At 37.8% G+C, this 16,409-nt stretch overlaps 1 long non-coding RNA gene across 1 annotated transcript in view; it reads right to left on the bottom strand.

Annotated features, from left to right (window-relative positions):
- The window catches only part of LOC310729197, a 44,117-nt gene extending 37,136 nt beyond the window's left edge, over positions 1-6,981 (bottom strand). Inside the window, exon 1 of the long non-coding RNA XR_014534493.1 lies at positions 6,697-6,981. This is a non-coding gene — a long non-coding RNA (uncharacterized lncRNA). The remainder of the gene's footprint in view (positions 1-6,696) is intronic.
- Between the last annotated feature and the right edge of the window lie 9,428 nt (positions 6,982-16,409).

Below are 16,409 nucleotides of genomic sequence, written 5' to 3'. Positions count from 1 at the left end.
CTCTTTCTATCTTTTGCTCTCTCGCTCTCTCACTCACACACACACACACACACACACACACACACACACACACACACACACACACACATTCCACATTCTCTCACTGTGTCTTCAATCTCTCAGCTGTCACACTCATTTGTTTGCAATTCACAAAAATTAAAATAAATATACAATTAAGTTATAAGTTACTTGCATTGTATACATAATAATAAAAAGAGTGTTTAGTTATGGTTATTTATTGAATTCTAGATTTTAACTTTAACCTACTAATTAACATATATTAGTTGTTTTGTGGAGTGTAAGTGTTTGGATTTGTTGCATTGTGTTTAGCATTATGGTGGTGTTTTTAACATTCTGGTGGTGTGTTTAGCGTTGTGGTGTTGTGTTTAGCCTTGTGAAATAGTGTTTAGCATCCTTTACAGCTTTGTGGCAGTGTCTTCAGTTTTGTAGCGTTGTGTACAGCCTTGTGGCATTGTGTTAAGCGTTGTTATGTGTTCAGCGTTGTGGCATTGTGCTTAGCATTGTTTTCTGCATTGTGACATTATGTTCAGCATTGTGGTGTTGGGTTTAGCATTGTGGCGTTTTATTCAGCATTGTGGTGTTGGGTTTAGCATTGAGATGTGTTTAACATTGTGGCATTGTGTTTAGCATTGTGATGTGGTCAGCATTGTGGCGTTCAGTTTAGCATTGTGATGTGTTTAGCATTGTGGTGTTGGGTTTAGCACTGGGATGTGTTCAACATTGTGGTGTTGGGTTTAGCATTGAGATGTGTTTAGCATTGTGGCATTGTGTTCTGCATTGTGATGTGGTCAGCATTGTGGTGTTCAGTTTAGCATTGTGATGTGTTTAGCATTGTGGTGTTGGGTTTAGCACTGGGATGTGTTAAACATTGTGGTGTTGGGTTTAGCATTGAGATGTGTTTAGCATTGTGGCATTGTGTTCAGCATTGTGGCAGTGCGTTTAAATTTGTGTTTACCACTAAGGGATTATGTTCAGCCATGTTGCCTTACATTTAGCATTGTAGCTGCGTGTTTAGCACTGTGTTTACCATTAGGGTTTAACATTTTAGTCTTAGCATTGCAGCATTGTAAAGTTTAGCATTGTGTTTAGCATTGTGTTCAGAATTTTGGTGTTCTGTTCAGTATGGTGGTGCACTCAGCATAATTATTATTATTATTATTATTATTATTATTATTAGTAGTAGTAGTAGTAGTAGTATTTAATTACTTATTCAGTTTATTGCATTTGTTGATTTAATTTAAGTTGCTTGAAATGTTTAGAATGAATCAAAAATACTGAATGAAGTTTAAAGTAAATATCCTGTAAATATATAAACATGAAATAAAATTAATTTTTTCATTCTTGTCTTTTTTTGTCTCTGTGTGTAACAATTAATTCAGGACAGAAAGGAGGTGGTGAAACTTGGGAATTAGTAGGAATACACAATGGGCAAGATGTCAGTCTATCAGGATTTATCTTTGTCTCTCTTTCTCGCTCTCGCTCTCTCTCTCTCTCACACACACACACACAAACACACACACACACACACACACACACACACACACACACACACACACACACACACACACACACACACACACACAAAAGGCAAATTCGTCTAGACCCAGTCTACCTTTTGGCATGTTTTTTTTGGCATGTGGGAGTAAAACCAGTTTGTCATAAGAGGATTTTTACATATATTTTTTTACAAAAGTTGAACTACTCAGCATTTCATGTTTCATTGCAATGTGTGTGTGTGTGTTTTGAATATATTACACTCTCCAAAGAATTTCCACAGCTGACATTGTGTACACAGCTAAATAATTTGGATTAGGGTCAAAAGAAAGTCAAGGGTGTTCCATGTTTCTGCATACTTTATCGATACATGTTAATCAGTGTAGCAAGTACACAACCACCCACCCACCCACACAAACACACACTTTCACTCATTAACACTATTTCACTTTCTCACACTTTTTTTTTTCTGCTGTAAATGTGTGTGTGCATGTGTGTGTATTTGAGAGGTCATGGACTGTGATTAGCACAGAGTCATGCTCTCTCAGCTCGCCCTCGCTACACTCGGCACATGCACACACAGAGATAGAGAGAGAAATAATGATGAATGAAGAGAGAAGGGGAGAGAGAGAGAGAGAGAGAGAGAGAGAGAGAGAGAGAGAGAGAGAGAGAGAGAGAGAGAGAGATGATGCCTTGCCTAGAATGACATTCTCTTTTTAGAATGCAAACACCTGTTCTTTCATGCAGTTAAATCTCACTTATCCATTAGAATGAGGGAAAACTGTAATGTACCAGATGAGCTTGGGTTGGAGTGTTTAAAAAACTGAAACAATATGTTCTGCCATGCAAAGATCATAAGAGGTCAGAGCTCTGAAATTCCAGACTGGCCTAAGCTTACAGCAACTGAAATACCCACTCTATACCACCGTACTGAGCAGAAAAGCATCTTAAACACAAAAAAACATCTTGAAACTTGGAAACAGCAGTCAAAACACATGCCTGCTCATAAATAATCGTCATCCTTTCAGACTGTGTCATTGAAATAATAGGTTGCAGTCATTTCAGAACATAGCATCTAGTAAAAAGTAGAACTGGGGAAAAATAGAAACAGGAAGAAGCTTTTATCATCAGCAGATCTGTGTGTGTGTGTGTGTGTGTGTGTGTGTGTGTGTGTGTGTGTGTGTGTGTGTGTGTGTGTGTGTGTGTGTGTGTGTCACACTGTCACAGAACATGCTATAGTCACAGAACATGCTATAGTATACGTTTTTAAAGCTCTTATCAGCATGGCTATGGACAAATATGAATGATGGTGTTTTAAATGACGTAAATCCTTACGACCCCAAGCAGAACTGTTGCTATGTTTCCACATGAACGGTTAATGAAGTGATACGGGAGAAACTGTACCTCTCCTAACTTTCATATGAATTACATAATCAGAGAATATTTGTTTTCGATGTGAATTGGTTTAAAAGCAGGCATTCTGACCTTTCTATTAATATATTTATTATGTCTGTTAGGCGAGTATTCACTGAGATTTAAGTTGTTTTATTTAAGTCTGTAAATAAAATGGTGTCGCATTTAATTTTGCCTCTTTTATGTCTTTATTTATATTTTTATAAAAATGCTCAAAAAGAAATACGCGCGTTAATAAAAATTAATTTGTGTGACAGCACTAATTAATATATTAATACAAAACATATTTCAAATTTTGTTCCCTAATGAATGTATCCAGGCTGAACGTCCACCATATAGAACACAAGCAGAGAAAAGATGATGATCAGGTGATCAGGAATGTCTCTGTTCTCAGTCATGTTTACATCACTGACTTCCTCTGTCTCATTCACATTTTATATATTTCTTATTGCATTCTGTGATGCTCATTGTTCGATTCGTAAACTAGCCTATGTCTGTGGTGTGTGAGAGCCAGAAAATGATACACCAGTAGTAGACTGAAAAAGCCACGCAATGATAGTAAGAAGGTTAATAAACGGCATGCAGTGAGAAGAAAAAATATTGATAATATCACCAAATAGATTAATACTTAAGTAACGAGTCTGTTTTGAAAATGTAAAAAGTAGAAAGTACAGATATTTGTGTAAAAATGTAATGAGTAAAAGTAAAAAGTTGTATGAAAAATAAATAGTGAAGTAAAATACTGATACCAGAAAAATCTACTTAAGTACAGTAACAAAGTATTTGTACTTCGTTACTTCTCACCTCTGCAGTGCAGGAGCATGTTTAGATTGAGAGAGAGTGAGTGTGTGTGTGTGTGAGAGAGAGAGAGAGAGAGAGAGAGAGAGAGAGAGAGAGAGAGAGAGAGAGAGAGAGAGAGAGATGGACTATTAAGTATCCTTATTGTATAAAAGTTAAGAACACTGTGCAGTTGGGGACTCTGGCAAGACTATGGCACACCACCGTCAACAAACCTGAGTGAATGCGTGAGAATGAGGGGATAAAAGCATAAAAATATCCCAGTTTACCAAACACTCGGTATCTATGATCCCTCCAGATCTGCTCCTTTACCTAAGAAAGATATACTTATAAAAAGCTTGACTAAATTTACAGCCTCGACTTGAACACTGAGACTGCGTCTGAGTCCCGAACACTGGTTGGAAGGCTGTTCCATAACTGTGAGGTTTATAATAGAAACATCTCCCCCCTGCTGTAGTCTTCATTATTTGAGGTACCAATAAATAGGTTGTACCGTTTGATCTAAGTAGGCGTGGAGGATCATACTAGTACAGAAGTTCACTCAGATACTGCGGTGCCAGACCGTTAAGTGCTTTATACTTCAGTAGTAGTATTTTATAATCAATGTGAGATTTGATTAGGAGCAGTGTAGACTGATTAAAACAGGGGTGATGTGGTCATATTTCCTAGATCTAGTGAGGACTCTTGCTGCTGCATTCTGAAGTAACTGAAGCTTCTTTATGCACTTACTCGCACACCCAGACAGTAAAGCGTTACAGTAGTCTAATCTAGATGTAACAAAAAGCATGAATTAGACAGTTTATGGAAAGCTGCATGTGGTCCTAGTAAAAGTACTTCTGTCTTATCCAAGTTGAGCAGAAGAAAGTTATTACACTGTCTAATGTCCTTTACACACTCCTAAACATTTTAAAGCTGATCTCTCTCATCTGGCTTTACCAACTTTCAACTTTACCTCAGAGAGTGTGGAGAACTAACATCAACCATTTTTACATCAACAAACTGATAGCGATCAGTTAAATAAGACCTAAGCCAGGAGAGAGCTGTTCCCTTTGTTCCAACAACATTTTCTGGTCTAGCAATTATTGGAAATTGATAATATAGAATTGAATAGTGATCTCCTATTTTATCAAATAATCAATGGTCAAAAGCTGCATTAAGGTTGAGCAAAACAAGTAAGAAGACAGAACAGAGGCCAATAGCAGGTCATTTAGCACTTTAATTAGCACGGTCTCTGTGCTATGATGAGGCCTAAATCCTGACTGATACAATTAAAAAACCAATGCTATTGGAAAAGTGTATTATTGTACAGGTTCAATAACTTATTTAATAAATATATTATCTGTTTGAAGAAACTTCAAAACTTTAACCCCCACTTACCAGAGAGGGGCTGAGAAGTTTAGTAGACTTTTAGCACTAAATGAATGGTTACAGTCATGGTGTCGAGAGCACAAACTTCTCTTTGTTAATAACTGGAACTGTTTCTGGAAGCGTCCGAGGTTCTTCCGCCCTGATGGCCTGCACCCCAGCAGAGTTGGAGCAGCAGTGCTATCAGATAACATCTCTAGGATACTTCACACCATCTGACTGGTAAGACATCAGGAAATCTTCAACTATGAGGACACGAATACAACAGACCAAATAATTACAAGTTCACACACAGCCCAGTTTATAGAAACCGTATCTATTCCTCGTGTAGTAAAACCAAGAATTAAATACACAAGATCCAGAAATAATCTTATTACAGTTAAAACTGAAAAATGGCAGATAAACAAACACAACAAAGTTCTAAAGTTTGGTCTATTAAACATTAGATCACTTGCACCCAAAGCACTGATTGTAAATGAGATGATCACAGAGAATAATCTCGATGCACTCTGTAAAGCTCCAGCATCTCAACCTGCATTTAGATGGATGCTCTGTAACCACTAGTTCAACAGTAAAAGACCTGGGAGTTATTTTAGACAGCAACTTATCTTTTAAAAATCATATCAACCAAGTTACAAAAACAGCCTTCTTTCACCGTAGAAATATTTCTGAGCTAAGAAATATGTTATCTATATCCGATGCAGAGAAGCTCATCCATGCGTTTATGACCTCCAGAATAGACTACTGTAATGCGTTACTAGGTGGATGTCCTGTGTCATTAATGAACAAGCTTCAGTTAGTTCAGAATGCGGCAGCCAGAATTCTCACAAGGTCAAGAAAATATGATCATATAACCCCGATCTTATCGTCCCTACATTGGCTTCCGGTTAAGTTTCGAATAGACTACAAACTACTGCTACTCACTTTTAAAGCACTAAATGGTTTGGCTCCCATGTATCTCTCCAGCCTTTTAACACGCTACAATCCGTCACGCTCCCTGAGATCTCAAAACTCTGGGCTTCTAGTAGTTCCTAGAATAGCAAAGTCCACTAAAGGTGGTAGAGCTTTTTCACATTTAGCTCCTAAACTCTGGAATAGTCTTCCTGACAGTGTTCGGGGCTCAGACACACTCACCCAGTTTAAGTGCAGATTAAAAACATATCTTTTTAGCAAAGCCTACACATAACACACATCACATTATAACCTTGTGCTCCAGAACATCTGATCACATGCACATTATCAACTTGTGCTGTTAATATCATGAACAGCAGCTACGCTAATTCCTCTCCACTGCTTCTCTCTCTCTCTACATCCTGAGGCTTCCTGAGGTTTGGCCAGCTCCGGTCACGTCCCACCTCATAAAGATTATGGACTTTAAAGAAGTAGATGCCGAACTCGCAAACATCCTGAACCATCTAGAGACGTACCAGTGCCAATTGGATCCCACTGCATGTGTGGAGTTTGACATTGGACTCTCTGAAGTGTTTAAAGGCTCTGGCATGGAGAAGCTGGTGCTGGATCTGTGATGATCACAAATGTTGAGCTCAGTAGCTCCTACTTTTATACCAAAGACTGTTGAAAGAACATTTACTTATAATCTTATACTCCAGTGCTCATGTTAGTTCTCACTCTCCAGTGTTCTGTATTGTTGAAAGATTTATGATCAAACTCTTGATGTCACCCAAATGAGGATGGGTTCCCCTTTTTGAGTCTGGTTCCTCTCAAGGTTTCTTCCTCATTACATCTAAGGGAGTTTTTCCTTGCCACAGTCGCCATGGCTGCTTATCAGGGATAAATGCACACCATTCACCTTAACTGTTGATTTGTGTAAAGCTGCTTTGAGACAATGTCTGTTGTGAAAAGCGCTATACAAATAAACTTGACTTGACTTGACTTTGGCAGGTTGATGATTTTGATAAGGAAATAAATTAACTCAAGTCATTCTCTTGAATAGGAGTAAAACTATGTTACTGATTGTCTGTTATAATATTATATATTATAGTGCTGTCTACAGGGTTATTTATAAAATAATTTGGATTTCTATTAATCATCTGGATTTTTGGCCTGATGTTTTATTATTAAAAAAATTCATGAAATCATTATTACCTATCGATGGTGTGCATGCTAGTGCAGTGCTTTCATTTCCTGTTAATTTTGTACAGTACTGAATAAAAATTTAGGATCTATAAGGTTAAAGAAAAATGCTGATCTAGCAACACTAAGAGCTTTTTTATAACTCTTCCATGCCAGGCTCTTCTTCCATGTTCTTTAAAATACTGTCAATTTGGTTTGACACCATTTACATTCTAATTTCCGAGAGGTCTGTTTTAAGGTGCGCATATGATCGTTATACCACAGTGCAAATTTTTTCTCTATGATCATTTTGGTTTTAAGAGGAGCTACATCATCTAGAGTGTAAAGGAGCATGGATTTTGGTATCTAATTTTGGCGATCTAATTAATATTGATAACTCCGGAAGATTATTGATAAAACTCGCTGCTATAGTTGAAGTGAATGTATGCTTAACACGGTAACGTTGTGAGATACGTATGCTATGACTGAGGAAGATTTTAAAAGAGATAAGGTGCAATCTAGGTTTATTAAACCATGAAATAATAAACATGCATAAACACTAAAAACACTATGTCAAGTCAAGTTTATTTCTAAAAGGCTTTTCACAACAGACATTGTTTCAAAGAAGCTTTACAAAATGTAACAGTTAAGGTGAACGATGTGTATTTATCCCTGATGAGCAGCCATGGTGACTGTGGCAAGGAAAAACTCTCTTAGATATAATGAGAAAGAAACCTTGAGAGGAACCAGACTCAAAAGGGGAACCCATCCTCATTTGGATGACATCAATAGTTTGATCATAAATCTTTCAACAATACAGAACACTGGAGAGTGAGAACTAACATGAGTCCCGGAATTTGAGATTATAAGTAATGTTCTTTCTACAGTCTTTTACAACAGTCATATGATATTATGGAACCAGGAGCTACTGTTCAACTCATAAAATAGCTCAACATTTGCGATCATCACAGATCCAACACCAGCTTCTCCATGCCAGAGCCTTTAAACACTCAAAGATGTCCAATGTCCAAACTCCACATAAAGTGGGATCCAGTTGGGCTGGTACGTCTCTAGATGGTTCGGGATGTTTGTGGGGTCGGCATTTACCTCTTTAAAGGTCCACAATCTTCATAAGGTGGGACGTGACTGGGGCAGGCGCAACCTCAGAATGCCTCGGGATGGGTAGAGAAAGAGAAGCAGTGGAGAGGAATTAGCGTAGCTGCTGTTCATGATATTAACAAGCACAAGTTGATAATGTGCATGTGATCACATGTACTGACATGACGTGTGTTATGTGTAGGACTCACTAAAAAGATAAGTTTTTAATCTGCACTATGTAAAATGAATAATGAGCAAAGTAGTCCAATAATGATAATCAGCTGATTTTAGAAGTTTTATTTTTTATTAGTTTATTTGGTACAGAGATTAAGTTCATAGAATAATGTAAAACATATTAGCGCAACAAACAAACCTTTGACAGAAATCTGAGCATACTCCTTGCTGAGGTAAAACGCCCTCATTTATTATATACAACCTTTCCCAAACAAACACACAGAGCTAGAGGACACTCAGTTTGTAATCCTCTCAGTCTGGTGGGAGATTTGCTGAAGAGTAACCTCAGAAAAGCAGCTCTATAGCCTGGAGTACTATTTTACTTTTCAATAGAATCCTTTTAGAGCTCAGCAAGTTGGTGTGTGTGTGTGTGTGTGTGTGTGTGTGTGTGTGTGTGTGTGTGTGTGTGTGTGTGTGTGTGTGTGTGTGCCTTTAGGTAGTATCACACTATAATCATACTGCAGCAGCATTCAAGTGTTTCTTATTCTCTATTGTTTGCAATGCCTTTGTTAGCAAGATTGTTTTGTAATTGCATAATCACTCAGCTTAACATTTGATTTAAGAACAGCAAACTCTATTGAAATATGTGGAATTTGGAAGCCTATTTTATATAATGTTCCTCAAATCATTCCTGGGCCATTTTTGCCTCACAGGCCACACTGGACTCTCACACAGACATGGACATTTACAAATGTACATGTGTTTTGGACTGTATCAACACGTGCATTGACAATGTCAACACTGTCAATACTTTCCTAACCAGAAGCCGTGGATGAACTCCGAGGTTCGTCTCCTGCTGAAAGCAAGACATGCTGCTTTCAAATCAGGCAATGCAGAGGAGCAAGGGCCAACCTGAACACACATACAAACTCCATATAAAAGAGCACTTCCACAACTCTGACCCCAGACGCATGTGGAAAGGCATCCAGAGCATCACAGATTACAAACCGACACCTCGATCTCTAAGAACCAGCATTGCCTTCTTACCGGACAAACTCAATCACTTTTTTGCTCGTTTAGATCAAGGCCTAGGACAATTCACCTCAATCACTGACTCTTTTTCAATATCACTCTCAACAATGGATGGCTTTTCAGCATTTAGCAGAGTCGATACCTACATGCCTGAAGACAACAACCCTCATACTAGAGACCAGCGGGACAAACAAGTGCAAGATTTAAGGGGTAGAGGCTGGTGTGGGCTGTAAAATATTCATGTGTGTACGGATTGGGGAAAAATATCATTATTTCATGTTTAAAAGGGAGGCGAGTTAAACTAAAAAGAAGATTAGCGGGAACTAATTACTTATACATATTACATGCAGGCTTTTGTGGGCGGGAGCGGGACAAAACTTAAATACTACAGGAGAGAGAAAATACAATTTTTGCAGATACGGGACTGAACAAAGGCTTCCCAGTAGAACATTGCACTTCCTTCTTTGGCTTCTCTGGTACCATGTAAACTCAAAGTAAGCGACACACACACAGTTTCAATAGATTGGGCAACCTTCTTTCCATTGTCATGGTCCAGTTCTGATGTTTATTGTAGGAGTTTTTGATCATAAAAAAGGCTCACAAGGGGGTCTGAATGCTCTGCAGCCCAATAGACATCAGTATATTATGTTCTGCTATGTTTCTATTAGAGGCAGCTTGAACTCTTTTCAGCAATTTGTGCTACAATAGCTGTTCTGCAGGAGTGGAGCACAAAGGTTCCTCACACACATCAGTGAGCCTTGGACCCCAACGAAGGAAGTAATAGCTCAGTGGTTAAGGCTGTGATATACTGATTGGAAGGTTGGGGGTTCACGCACTGGTATTGCCAGTCTGACACTCTTGGGCCCTTCAGCATGGCCCTGAACCCTCTGTCCTCCACACTGTATCATGGCTGACCCTTCCTAACATTGCTGGGATAAGTAAAACAATATATAATAAATTCAATGTAATGTACATATGTTTCACTGATCTTCCTTTTTCTGGACCACTTTTGGTAGGTTATAACCCCTGCATACCAAGAAAAGCCCAAAAGACCTGCCATTTTAGAGATGCCCTAACCCACCATAATTTGGCTCTTGTCAAAGTCACTCAGATCCTTACTCTTGTTTGTTTTTCCTGCTTCCATCACATTAACTTTTGGAATGGACTTTTAATTTGCTATCTGATACCCTTGTGAGGTGCCATTGTAAGGAGATCAATGGTATTACACCATCTCTCAGTGGATTTAATGCTATGACTGAACGTTGTAAGTCCATAATATGTTTTTTTTTCCCACTCAGGAACTGTTCATTCTCTCCAGCTAAATGTTTATGTTAGTGCAGTCTTTTGACAATCATTATAGTTTTATTGCCCGTGTCTAGCTGGAGAGATCAGTTACTATTTTATAATGCCTTTTTGACACATTCATCACTCAAACATGTCTCTGCCGAGATGGAAAATCTGATTGTTATTGACATGACAGCTTTATTGTCTGCTCGGCATTTCGACTCCCATGCCAGTGTTTTGCTATGTCAGTTTGATGGATCAGCGTGAGGCAGCCAAACGTTGAAACAGAGCTTTTTTTTTTGCTGGCGTGCAGATCATCCTCTTATGAATGAGAGTAAAGAGACACAAACCCAAAACCTTCATTATTTGCATTCATCTATGAGTCAAAATTGTAGAGTCACCCAACCTTTCAGGATGAAAAGCAGGTTTCTTTTATTCATTTATTTAAACATTGTTCTTTCTTAATAACTCATGAATTGTCCTGTCAATGTCGCGGGAACGCCTTGACTCGTTTGAGTTAAAATGTCAACAAAAGTCATCCTGAATAAAAATGTCGTTCAAAAGAAAAAATACAATTGCCTGCTATTTTTGAGTCATTCAAATGCAAAGTGCACAACCAATGTTGGAGTTTTTTACTCGCCAAACACTTGCAATTATGCACTTATTATCTTGAGGTTATTACTGAAAATAATAGTTTAGCTCCGAAGACAAAAAAGTTTATAAGGTTTCTCCCTATTGGACTTATGAATAGATTTCTGTATGTCTTTGTGGCAAAATTTGCTATTTGGCCATGTTTAGTTTATGCCACAGACCTCAAACAATAATAGGGACAATGTTTATTGTCAGGATTATGCAATTTGAGACAAAAATACATATGTTTAACTAAAATGGTCTAGGCATGGTCAAGATTGTGGACACTTAGCCACTAAACCCAAATATCAACAGTCTCCTACAGTGGCTTAGAACAACAGTCTGCATTTAAGCACCCATCACTGAACAGCACACCTCAACAATGATGGAACTGTAATGATGAGGATGGGTTACGTTTTGATTCAGGTTCCTCTCAAGGTTTCTACAGTATCTCAGGGAGTTTTTCTTGCCACAGTCGCTACTGGCTCACTCATTAGGGATAAACTTATAAGAAACAAACTTACAGGCACTTAACTTATACATTCACACTTCCTTAAAAAAGCTGCTTTGGGACAATGTAAATTATTATTACAAATAAAACTAAATAGAAATTAAATCATTGTGTGTTTGCTGCACTGCCACATACAGTAGGTCACATTACCTATTTATATGTACAGTACATTTACATCATATACATCACAACTCAAACAATGTGTATAATGGGATTTTTGCCAGATCTTCATCTTCATGAAGAAGAAGGCGGAGTCCACAGGAGCCACATCTGGCGAGTAAGGTGGGTGCAGAAGTGAGATCATGTTGTTTCAGGCTAAAAACTCACTTGTGAGGAGAGTTCGTTGACAGAGTGCATTGTCATCGTGGAGCATCCAGTTTTTTGCTGTCCATGATGAAATCGTGGTCGGAATCTTTAGCGCTGTGTTTCTTTCTGTTATGTATCTTTTATGTTGTTTTATGTAGCACCAGGGTTTTGGGGCAACGTTGTCTCATTTTACTGTGTGCTGCATCAGCTATATATGGTTAAAATGACAATACATGTTTGTATATAATTCCAAAAAATGCATTTATTTAACATTAATGGAAGGTGTCTCTAGTGTCAGTGGTGGTTAGGAGGTTTTCCGCTACAAAGGCCACCTTTTCTGCCACTTTCTGGTTTCTTCAAGAGGGGCTATTGCAGAAACGACCGTATATAGCACTTAAGTGAAAACATGAAATAACGTTTTATGGAACTTGCTTTTGGACAACATTGAAATGTTATAGTATGCCACATACTTTTATTCATAATTAAGTGGAGTAGCCGGTCAGGGAACCAAACCCGAGCCATTAGGGTTGCACAAGCCAATGCACTCTTAATGCCGGTCCCAAGCTCGGATAAATAAGGAGGGTTGCGTTAGGAAGGGCATCCAGCGTAAAAACATGTGCCGAATCGAACATGCGGATCATGAATACGGATGATCCGCTGTGGCGACCCCTAATGGGAGAAGCCGAAAGAAAGTTTTAATGGAGTAGCAAGTGATGATATAAACATCAAATATTTTGGGAAAGAATCGACTTTAAGGAGGTAATCACTGAACATCATTAACCTTTGACAGCCCAGCTCATCTTGTTTTATTCTGTAATTAACCCAGAAAGTGTGTGACTAAGTCATCTGCACCACACCACCCCTCTGCAAAGTGCTAATGTATGTGCTTGACCTTACCATGCTGCTCTGTGCATGCCTAAACAGCCATGAGTAACTTGCGTTGCATGTTGAATGTGTGTGTACATGAGTAAGAATGACGGGCTGAAACACACAGCTGTGCTTACAAATGTCGGGTTTACATAGCCAGATGGTAGAGTGGGGAGTAATCTGTCAATTACCCAGCTCTCTGTCTTATACACACAATGCAATAGGACGAATAATATCTCTCTCTCTCTCTCTCTCTCTCGCTCTCTCTCTCTCTCTCTCTCTCTCTCTCTCTCTCTCTCCCTCTATCTCTCTATTTCTTTCCCTCTAAAACTCTCCATAATGACTTACAGACAAGTTCCCCAATGCAAATATATCAAATTTTCTGTATAAACATAATCAGGTTTGTATGTTTCTGAGTCACGCTCATAAATATTCATGAATATTAGTTGCCTTCAGCTTGTTGTGTCGCCGTTTCAAAAGGTCTGCTTCGAGCAATTTTTGATACGATTTGCTTAATAATGTCACCCGAACTAAAAATACATGCTGCCTTTTTCAGTGCAGAGTGGATCTTATTTCCGGGCAGGTGGATATCAGATCGTCTTGTTCGTTTTCAATTTCCACTGCTGCGCCTGAATCAGCTGTGACTATTAGTACTGTGTGCTTCCACTCTATTATAAGAGACGATCTTATACCATGATGGATTTAAAATCAGTTTGAAACTCTTCCCAAAACCTTTTATTTTTTCAAGAATATTCACAGTATTTACCTCTGTCGGTGAGATGCTTCCTGTTCAAGCTGAGTGAGTGAAATCTGGTGCAGGGTCAATGTGTTTGCTGTGTGTCATGTAATTAAAGACAGGTGGATGTATGTGCAGGGAAAAGAGATTTTATGAATTAAACAGAATTTTAAATCATGATGCAGAAGCATAAATGGTTTACAGGCAATAGGTCACATGATCAGCAAACAGTGTGAACTTGGAAATTTGACAATGTGAACATGGAAAGACAAGACAAGGTCAAAACTGGAAAATCAAAACACAGGACACAAGTCCTGGTATACGCAGAGGCTAGAGATTACTGAACATAATACTTCACAAATGCACAGTGGAAACAGGAGTGTGTAAATGTTAGTTAGTTAGTTAGTTAGTTAGTTAGTTAGTTAGTTAGTTAGTTAGTTAGTAAGTTAGCTCCTTTTCAAAGCTCCTTGTCAAAGAGGCATCATAAGAAAAAAAATAAATATATAGCAAATAGTCAAGCATCACAGGCTATACCTACATGAATCTGGATAAATTAGAAAATGGCGTTTTCGTCTTAAAATTCTTCCATTTTTCAATCGTTTCCCAAAAGTGGCTCATTCACAATTAAATGTTTAAAAATGCTTACATCCCTGTACTGTGCTTGAGCAAAACGTAGGATGCTTTGACCTGTGTAATTTCGGCCTGGCGTTTATTTCATTTCCTTTTTTTTTTTTAAAACATCGCCCCAATGACTAAAAATGTGTCGTTTTCGAAAGCCTCTGTTTTCCACAAAACTACATTTTCAAATTGATCCAATTTGGAGATCATTTTCAAAAGCTGTTTTATTTCCTGAAAAAATATCTCGGTGTAGACAGAAGGCCAAAACTGAGATAAAAATATGTCTATTAAATGTTATGTTCATGATAGTTAAAAAAAACTGTCAGAAAAGACTTTTCATGAAAAGCTAGGGTGTAAAAAGTGTATTGTGGTATGATTTATGAATGCAAAATTGCACCTAAACAAACTACTTTATCCTTAAAGGATTATCCTTTGTATTGATTAGACCAAGGTCAAGCCAACTTTACTTTAGACCAGAATATTCTTGAGAGAAATATAAGGCCATCTGTCCAGCTGAGTGAAAACTGGTTCATGCAACCAAACAATGATCCTAACACACAGCAAAATGCCATCTGAATGGCTAAAGAAGAATAATCAAGGTGATAGAAAAACAAAATCAAAAGCCAGACCTCAACCTCATATGGTGCTGTTGGTGGGACCTTAAAAGAGCTGTGCATAAACACATGATCTTAAACATCAAATATGTAAAGCAATGTTGTATTGTCAAATGAGTCCAAATTTCTCTAGAACAATATAAGACCCAAAAACTTCTAGATGAAGGGGTGCAATGGGATTGGGATCCTGCGGGACCTAACACAAATCTTGCGGGATCAGCCAGTTTTACCTTTGCCATGGACAGAAGTGGGCTGTCGAACAAAAATAGCGCGAGTCCCGCCATCCCACAAATCCCGCTAGTTGCAATGCTTTGGTTAAAAGTTGTTAATAAGTTAGAGTTTTTAAAATATATATATATATATATATATATATATATATATATATATATATATATATATATATATATATATATATAAATTATAATAATAAAAAAATTTAAAAAGTTGACACAAAACTCACGGGAGAGGGCAGGGATCTACTTCTATAGTCCAGTTTTTGTTGCTAAAGATTTTTTTCTAAATGTTTCTCCTATTGTTGTGAGCATATTGTTTTACACCTGGTTTCTGAATGTTGGTTTAGTTTTTGGATTAGTGAGGCCCACACTATTGTCATTTAGGCCCTGGTGAATACAGTACAAGATTTGAAAAAGTGTGTAATTTATTTCTTCCCTTACTGTACTTGTACTTTTAATTAAATACATTACAATCCCAAGATAAGAAAACGTTTGCACATTTTTATTTATGGATTAAAAAAAAAAAGCATTCATTACAAATCCCAAAGAACTCAGCTTAGCAACCTTGTGCTACACATTACACAAAGTAGTTAGCGCTACAGTTTGCTATACTTTTGTGTGTGAAGATGGAAGTCAACAGACCCTAGTTATTAGACTTAAGGATGTACTGAGAAAATAGTACACTAATACCTCGGTACTCCTCTGTAATTTGTTCTGCAACTCATGACTAGTGCTAAAACAGATGAATTGTAATGCAGTACTGTACAAGGAATAAAGAAAATGCTTAAACGGTTTTTATATTTTACCTGACAAATTGTACAATGATGTTTAGACAAGCATACAAAGCAATCATGTAACAAGACACTGTATATAAATTAACATTTAGCTTCACTTTAGTGGTTGTAAAGGTTATGTGTTCTCTTCATATCCTCTTTTGTCAACCTGTAAAAAGAAATTTGCTGTTATAATATCTTCCACTCTTCTGGAAAGATATAGATGTTCCACTAGATTTTGGAGTGTGCTTGTATAGATTTGTGAGATTTCATTCAGCTACAAGGGTGTTAGTAAAGTCAGGTACTGATGTAGGTGAGGTGAGAAGACCTAGGGTGCAGTCAGCGTTCACATTCATCTCAAAGGTGTTT

This window comes from Silurus aristotelis (genome assembly GCF_946808225.1).
Source record: "Silurus aristotelis genome assembly, chromosome: 7".
NCBI lineage: Eukaryota > Metazoa > Chordata > Actinopteri > Siluriformes > Siluridae > Silurus > Silurus aristotelis.
The sequence above is the reverse complement of the archived record's forward strand: the minus strand, read 5'-3'. Positions and strand labels throughout refer to the sequence as shown.